Genomic DNA, 9,010 nt, shown 5'->3' on the forward strand with positions numbered 1-9,010 from the left:
CCCCCCCCCCCCAGAACTGAAGTGAAACCGGAAGGAACCATGGTGAGAGGAGCAGCTGGCCTGGGAGAGGGGCTGGGTGCAGGGCAGGGAGCAGGTTCCCCTCAGGGAACAGCCCAGAGCAGAAAGTCTGGGCCAGGCCCCCTCCAGTGTTGTAGGGGAGCTGAGCTGAACCCAGCACGTACCTCAGATGGGGCTGCACTGGCCCACTGAGCTCTCAGATGTCTTCGCTTTTGCTCGAATTAAGTGAGCTCCATGGGGTAATGCCAATACACACAGATCATCGTGGCTTCTATTGGCAGAGCAAAGGCTGACAACAAATGATACAACAGGATAATAAGCATGAATAATAGTATAACAAATATCATGAAAATATGCACTTTAGTCGATGAAATCTTTCAGAATCTGATGTCCGTGGGACAAAAACTTAAAGAGGTTTGTTTTGGGTGGTGGTGGTGGGTTTTTGTTTTGGTTTGTTTGGTGGTTTCATGGAAGCTCGTGTAGAAATGAACTTAGCTGGGAACTTTTACCTCTGGGTAAAGACAATTCAGGGTCACTACCAAATACAGAGATGAACAATGAAAAAATGAGCCTTCTCCTGCCTGCCTCAAGGTAACCTTCTCAGTTTGTCATCCCAGGAATCTGGAATAAAGTTTGGGAAGGATGTATCCCCTCCAAGCCCAGGACACACCTTAGCTACCCCTGAGTCCCACTAATAAATCCTCCCTGTAATAGAGACCTCTCTGACGCCTGCTGGTGCCTGGCCCAATGCAGGGGCTCGGCTGAGCTCTCATAAACGGTGTGGGTCCTCAGGAAACCCTTAGAGACTCTTCTGGCTTCACTACCCAGGCTTCTGGAGACCCCCAGACTGCGGGCTTCTCTCCATGGAAGGTCTTGCAGCTTAAAGTCATGTCCACCAGGGGGCGCAAAAGCCTCTCTTGTTGGTGTTGGGGACCGCTGTCTGCCGACAATGCCTGTTCTGTGACGCAGCATGCCTGCCTTCCGCTAGGATGTGTACAACACTCCATCTCAGGCACACAGCACCTGCTCCAACACCTCCAGTAACAGGGAGCTCACTATCTCCGGGGGCAGAGTAAGCAGCAGGAGTGCGGGTTGAACTGAGGGCACCAAAAAGCCACCTGTTCAATGATGTCACCCTTTCTCTCCCAACCTGCAGGTCGATGGTTTCTGAAATTCCCATCTACCAGTCTCTTTGTTTGGAATACCTTATTATCTCCTTTTCTTTTCACCTTTCCCTGAGTAGTTTATCAACTTTCTGGGCAGAGGCCCCAATGAGACCTTTTACAGGTGTGGGACCCAGACCAGGGTGTGTCCAAAGCCTCTCTCTACCCTCGTCCCACGCACGCAGCCCCTGATTAGGAATCAAAGGGACTGAGGCTCCCTCGGTTCCCTCCTCAGTGGCTTTAGTGAAGTCAGCCCTCTGGGCTTCAGTTTCCGCATCTGTGACATGAATAACAGCACCCTCTGCTCTACTTGCCCCAGTAAGTTGTTGAGAAACCAAATAAAATGATGTATTCATTTATTTAACACATATTTATTGAGCACCTACTATATGCTAGGCACTGTCTAGAAACAGGGGATACAGTGGTAACCAAGATAGATAAACAAACAATAAATGGCAATACATGATGTCAGGCAGTGATAAGTGCCATAAAGAAAACTAAAATAGAGGGGGGAGAGTCACAGGAAGGGGGCCAATGTCAAATTCAGCTGCCAGAGATGTGAAAAGCGTGGGGAAGTAGGAGCAAGCACCTGCACCAGCTTTCCCCTTGCCGTCTGCCTGTCCCCCTTTTACTTGGCCTGTGGTTCCCACCATGAAAGTCAGGTCTGAGATAGTGTCGTTAGTGTCTGTGACGTGCCATCAGATGCCATCCTAATGGGCATGAATAACGTACACAGGCAGGCTGGCTCTCAGCTAGCCCTCTCTACCTGCCTCCTTTGCCCGTCGGGGAGCCACAAGCTAAGACAAATGAGATCATAAAGTCTCCTGAACAGACCTCAATGCTGCAGGCAAGGCCCGTCTAAACATCCCAGCTCCAGGAGGCGCCCTGTATTGTTGAAAGGGCTCTGGCTGGAAAGCCCCAGAGTTCCACATATGGCTCTTGAAACCCCAGCAGTTCTGATGAGGAAGAGATTCCCCTCCATCATATGATCACACTCTCCAGCCAGTGACACGGTCACGTTCTCAACCTGTGGGATGGAATGGGGGGTGCATGTCAGATTCTCAGGGAGCAGATGCCTAGGGGTGGGGGGCTGGACATGGTGTGTGAATCTCCAGAGAGATTCTTTTTTCATTATTATTAGTTTCAGGTGCACTAAACAATGTAATAGTTAGACATTTATCATTTATCGTATCCCTCACACAGTGACAAACCCCCTCCCCCCACCCACTTCCCCTTTGACGTCGCACACAGCAGAGAGATTCTGAAGCACCTGACAAGGCACTTCTCTCCCCACGGCCCTCCTGAGCAGCACGATCTGACCGAGTTTTAGGGGTGGGGAAACTAAAGATTGGCGATGTTAAGGGGAGCATGAGGGCCTGGGACCCGGCTTTCATACAGAATCCCTTCCAAGCTCTGGAACAGACCCTGCCAACAAAATTCTAACGTGATTTGCAACAACACAACAACAACAACAATAATAATAATATTAATAAACATTATGTTTTCCTGGCTGAACCTTGAATTCGCCAACTTGGGTCTTGTTCGGCCACAAAAAGAAAAATAGTGCCTTTGACAATGCAGGAGATCTGAAGTAGAGCAAAAAGCAGAAGGTCCCCAAGAGATACGGAACAGAAACAAAAGCTGTGGCTCATCCACATCTTTATTTTGAGCAAGATGAAGTGCCTTTCTGATAATACAAATTCATGTATCCGACTTTATGGTGAGGGAGACATGCCCCGATCAAAATCTAGTTCCCCTTCTGAGAAAGCCAGTCCTGATGATTCTGCTTCTACTGTATAATTTATAGCTTTAGCGTATAAACTAAAATCTCAGTAGCTTAACGTGATAGACGTTGGTTTCTCAGTCATGCCAAGTTTGGTTGGTGGGTGGGGAAGGGAGCCTCTCCATGCAAAGCTTTGGGGACTCAGGCTGATGGAGCATTTACCTTCTTCCTGTGGTTTCCATGTTGGGGTTGTCCTCCAGCCAGCAGGTGGAGGAAGAGACAGCATAGAGGCCTGGGGAGGTGCTTACATGGGTGAGAGTGAGGGGGAGGCATCCATCATTTCTGCCCTCATGCATTGCCAGAACTCAGGCAGGTGGTATACCAAATATGTTCCTCGCTCCTTCTGAAAAACTTTCCATCCTTACTGAGACCACGGTCCACCCTTCTTCCTTCTGCTCCGTGGCCAGGAGGCTGACCTGTATAGATTATACCAACTGGCTCCTTGTCCTCTCTTTCTAGGTGGGTTTGTCAGGGGAGCCACTGGCAGGAGACCTGCGGAGAGAGTGGCTGAGTATTTCCCACCAGTCCTTCCTTGCCGGGTTCCATAGGTTGGCTATGTTCCTCTATTAAAGGGCCACAGTTTTTGTCACTGCCCTCGCCATACATCGTTGCTCCCTCCAAATTGTGTCACTGCTCCCACCACTTGCCCTTTTAGGGTGAGGTGTGGCCCAGCCCCAGGAAAGTGCACCATCATTTGTTGTTTTCCCTACACCCTGCACACACACTTGTAAATGGTCTCATTATGAACTCTACACAGTCGCTCAGAAAGTGTGCCATCTGATTCCTGCTGTGACTCTGAGTGCTGCATGCGGCACACATAGATGCAGAGTGGGAGGGAATGGAGTCCCAGGCTGGGCAGCCACTCCCCACAGCATGGAAGGGGCTCCTTAGTGGACAGCTAGCTGTCGCTGCCACATTTGTTCTGACCTCTATGCCGTTTTGGACTTGTGTACAGGCTACATGTTTGTCTGTCCTTGGGCAATGACCCTTCTCTGCATCCCAGTTTTCTCATCTGTAAAATGAGTAGCTGCACCAGGAAATCTATTCAACTGACATTCGGTAGCCCTTCCAGCTGCAAACAGAACCTCTGTTGCCTTGAGATACTTGGCTCCTTACTTGTGAACTCAAAGGCAACTTTCTCTCTCTGGCTCCAAGAAAGAGGAGATCCCATAGTCCATTGCCTGCCATATATCTTCTCCTAACTTCATCTTATGGACTGAATTGTGGCCCCTACCCACCATTCATATATTGAAGGCCTAATCCCTCTCCCCCTGCACCTCAGAATGTGACCGGATTTGGAGATTAGGCCTTTAAAGAGGTAATTAAACTAAAATGAGGCCATTTTGTGTGGGCCCTAGTCCAATTGGACTGGTGTCTTATAAAAAGAGGAGATTAGGACACATAGAGAGACACCAAGGGTAGATATGCACACAGAGGAATGACCATGCGAGGCCACAACTGAGAAGGCAGCTGTCTGTAAACCAGAGAAACCTCAGAATAAACTAAACCCTGCCAGCACCTTCATCGTGGACTTCCAGCCTCCAGAACTGTGGGAAAGGAAATTTCTGTTGTTTACCTAGTCTGTGGTAATTTGTTATGGCAGCTGAAGCAGACTAATACTTGTCTTGTCCTGGGTTCAAGCCCTTTAAGGCTTCTCTGTGTTATGACTCAGTACTTTGATATATTAACCTGTGACAATGTTTTAATGGAAGGATAGTGTCCCTCAAATTTCCCTCAATGACATATCTATACTTAAAACATCACTGCTTAACCCCTAAAAGAGATTGGCAATGAGGTACTACTGTATCCACCCAGCACCCCTCTTGCTGTCCTCCTGGTAATAATTTATACTGCCTCTGGGAGTGTTTCCTCTCCTACTCCATCATAGTCTCTTGTCCTTGGCAATGGTGGAGGGCCCTGTAACCTACGCCGGGCCACTGAGGGCAACTCATTCCCCTGACTGCAGCAATTGGTCCAGAGATGGCACATGACCTACGACAGGCCAATCAGAGTCCTGCCCTAGGACTTTTCTAACTGGAGCTGGCAAGGAAGTTATCCCCAAGCTGGTGGTGGGCATGTCCTCTGTCATGAGGGGCTACCAGAGAAGTAGCAAGATGAGGTAGGGTCCTGACAGGGTTTGGTCTCCCTGTTCCAATCCTGTCCTGATCCCTCAAAAAAATCTCCATTCAATTTTTTGACAACCTCAATAGTTTGCTAATAAATCTCCTCTCACTTGTGTTGGTTTGAGTTGGGGTTTAGTCTTATGCAAGTAAGAAAGCTCTGACTATATTTTGAGGAGGAGGTACAATTTTTAGTCAAAGGACTGTTTGGCACCCTTCAAGGTCACTTCCAGGCCTGTCACATCTCTCTATTCTAGGAGGTGACTTCCCCATCTCTAGAAGTTTTCAGGTAGAGAGGAGATGTCTTTCGGGATGAATCAGAGGGCTTGCTGCAGTGGAGCTCAAGAGATTTAACTGGGCGGCATCAAATAGTCTTAGTGATAATCACTGATCTCACTGCCAGTGTCCTCCTGCCAGGGATTAGGGGCCTAGTATTTGAATATGGTTCTCATTTTCTCACAAACGCATGGATCAAGAGTTTATGAGCATCACTGTACTACACCAGGTTAACAAAATGAAAGGCAAAACCCACATGATCATTTCAATGAAAGGCAAAACCCACATGATCATTTCAATAGAACCATTTGACAAAGTCCAAATGCTTTTGTGATAAAGATACTCAACAAACTAAGACTGGAAGTAAACTTCCTAACCCTGATAAACCTTGCTAAAAAGAAATAGAAGTCATCCAGATTGGAAAAGGCGAAGTATAACTATGTTCATAGGTGACAAGATATTGTATATAAAAGTTCTAAGGAAAAAAAAATCTGTTAGAACTAATGAATGAATTCAATAAGATTTCAAGATACAAAATCAATCTACAAAAGTCGATTTTATTTCTATACACTAATAATGAACAATCTGAAAATGAAATGTAAGAACAACTTTATTTACAATAGTATCAAAAAGAATAAAATAGTTAGGAATAAATTTAAAGTGCAAAGAAATACTCTGAAAACTACAATGCATTCTTGAAAGACATTAAAAACGACCTAAATAGATATTTGGACATCCTATGTTCATATAGCAGAAGACTTTAAGATTGTTAAGTTGCCAATACTTTTCAAATTGATTCACAGATCCAATGCAATCCCTATTAAAATTCCAACTTCTTTCTTTTTGCAGAAACAGAAAAACTGATCCTAATATTCACAAGAATATGCCAGTGATCCTAAATAGCCAAAACAATCTTGAAAAGAAAAACAAAGTTGGAGGACCCACATTTCCCAATTTTAAAACTCACTGCAAAGCTATAGTAATCAAAACAATGTGTTACTGGCATAAAGACAGACATACAGATTGACGAAATAAAATTGAGTCTCTTGAGATAAACCCATACATCTATGGCAATTGATTTTCAATAAGGGTGCCAAGACTATTCAGTGGGGGGAAGAACAGTCTTTTCAACAAATAGTGTTGTGACAATTGGGTATCTACATGCAAAAGAACGAAGTTGTTCCATTACCTCACACTATATATGAAAATTAACTCAAAATGAATCAAAAACAAATATAAGAACTAAAATTATAAAACTCTTAGAAAAAAATATAGGAGTAAATCTTCATGACCTTGGTTAGGCAATAGTTTCTTAAATATGACACCAAAAGCACAAGCAACAAAAGAAAAAAAATAGATAAATTGACTTCACCAAATTTAAAAACTTTTGTGCATCAAAGAACATCATTAAGAAACTGAAAAGACAACACAAAAATTGGAGGAAATATCTCCAAAACACGTATCTGACAAGGGACTTAGCAAATTTCTCAAAAAGCTAAAATAGATTCACTACACGATTTAGCACGCCCATTCCTAAGTACATAAACAAGAGAACTGAAACTATATGTCCACACAAATGTTTATAGCAGCATTATAATAGTCCAAAGTAAAAACAACCCAAACGTCCATCAGTTGATGAATGGATAAACAAAGGTGGTACATCCATCCAATGGAATATTATTCGGCCGTAAAAAGGAATGCTACAACATGTATGAACCATGAAAACATGATACTAAGTGAAAGAAGACAATACAAAAAGGCCACATATTGCATGATTCCATCCATATGAGATGTACAGAATAGGCAAATCCATAGACACAGACAATAGATTGGTGGCTGCTGGAGGGAAGGGGAATGGGGAGTCACTGCTAATGGGTACAGGATTTCTTTTCACAGTGATGAAAATGTCCTGGAATTAGATAGGGGCGATTGATACACAATTCTGTGTATTACTAAAAACCATTGAATTGTACACCTTAAAAGGGTGAACTTTGTGACATGTGGATTTGGTCTCAATAAAGATGTTATGAAAGAAAAAAAGAGTTTATGAACAAATAGAGCCTCTATAGAGTTCAGCTTCCCCAAAGAGAGCAGCAGGTCAGCGGCACTTTCCTAGGATGGTAAGAGTGCGACACAGCAGAAGGGTTAAAACCGAGGCTTTGAATCCTGATGGTTGTGAGTTTGAATCCTGCTTCTACCTCTTATGAGTTCTAGGATGATAGGACTCCGAGCCTGTTGTGTAAAATGAAAATAATTCCTAGTTTGTAGGGCTCTTATGAGGATTACTGATGGTTTGAGGTATTTAATAATGATAGCTGTTTTAATTATTATGTTCTCTTGGACACAGAGGAGGGAGATCTCTGGCAGGAGACTTTGGTCTTGGATGAAAGGTAGAAGGAAGATGCCCAGCTTAAATAAGTAGACAAATAGAAGTGGCTGCGTTCCAGCTGGGGCTGGAGGGACATGGAGGACTCTCTCCGGGCATGGGGGATGGTCAGTGTAGGTCCCACAGGGTGATAGGAGGAAGAGTACAGATACTCAACCAGCAGCGTCCCACCGGAGCAGGGGAAGGCGGGAGAGCTGGGGGAGGACGGGGAGGTGCCAGGGCGAGGGGCTGCCGGCTGGACAGCATGAGTCAGCAGCGGGCGGCGCAGGAGGGGCCCAGCCTGCTCGTGGACGCGGCTGAGGAGATGGTACGCCACCCGAGCCGAGACCCCATCAACGTGGAGGGCCTGCTGCTCTAAAAGTGAAGAGATCTCATTTTGATGTATCACTGGTTTATTTAGCTCGAACATTTATGGATCTTGTCAGAAATGCTCCTGGGGTATTCTTGATTTAAACGAGGTTGCAACAAAACTGGGAGTAGGAAAACGAAGAGTACATGACATCACCAATGTCTTAGATGGAATCGACCTGGTTGAAAAAAAATGTAAGCACCATATTCGATGGATGGGATCTGATCTCTGCAATTTTGGAGCAGTGCCCCAACAGAAGAAGCTGCAGGAGGAACTTTCTGACTTATCAGCGATGGAAGATGCTCTGGATGAGTTAATTAAGGACTGTGCTCAGCAGTTGTTTGAGTGAACAAATGACAAAGAAAATGAAAGACTAGCATATGTGACGTATCAAGATATTCACACTAGTCAAGGCTTCCATGAACAGATTGTTATTGCAGTGAAAGCTCCGGCAGAAACCAGACTGGATGTTTCAGCTCCCAGAGAAGACTCCATCATAGTCCGTATCCGGAGCACCAAAAGGCCCATCGATGTTTATCTCTGTGAAGTGGAGCAGAATCACTCCAGGAGCAAAGTGTCTGAAGGTGCAGGGGCCTCTTCATCTAAAACCAAACGCCTAGAACAGCCTGATCAAGAAGAAAATCCTCCACAACAAAGTGAAGAATTGCTTGAAGTAGGTAACTAATAGGAGTTGAGAATTCGTGTATTGAGTGTGTGGGGACATCCTGTGTAGAAGAATTATGCATCACGTTTGATTCTCAGAGCAATAAAGCGCCCGTGAAGTTCCCTGGTTCCAGGCAGCAGCGGATGAAGGCCAGCAGCGCCTTTGAGTAGTTCACCACGTAGAGCCCTGGATAGTTACGGTTCTGCGTTTGAAAACAACTATAATGATTCACTGCTTTCTGTCAGTGACAT

At 45.1% G+C, this 9,010-nt stretch overlaps 1 pseudogene; it reads left to right on the forward strand.

Moving 5' to 3' along the window:
* The first annotated feature begins 7,990 nt into the window (after window positions 1-7,990).
* Window positions 7,991-8,780, forward strand: LOC109450941 (transcription factor E2F6 pseudogene; annotated as a pseudogene).
* Window positions 8,781-9,010: the final 230 nt, after the last annotated feature.

Source organism: Rhinolophus sinicus, chromosome 2 (genome assembly GCF_057876585.1).
Source record: "Rhinolophus sinicus isolate RSI-liver-muscle chromosome 2, RSI-T2T, whole genome shotgun sequence".
In the NCBI taxonomy this organism is placed as follows: Eukaryota; Metazoa; Chordata; class Mammalia; order Chiroptera; family Rhinolophidae; genus Rhinolophus; species Rhinolophus sinicus.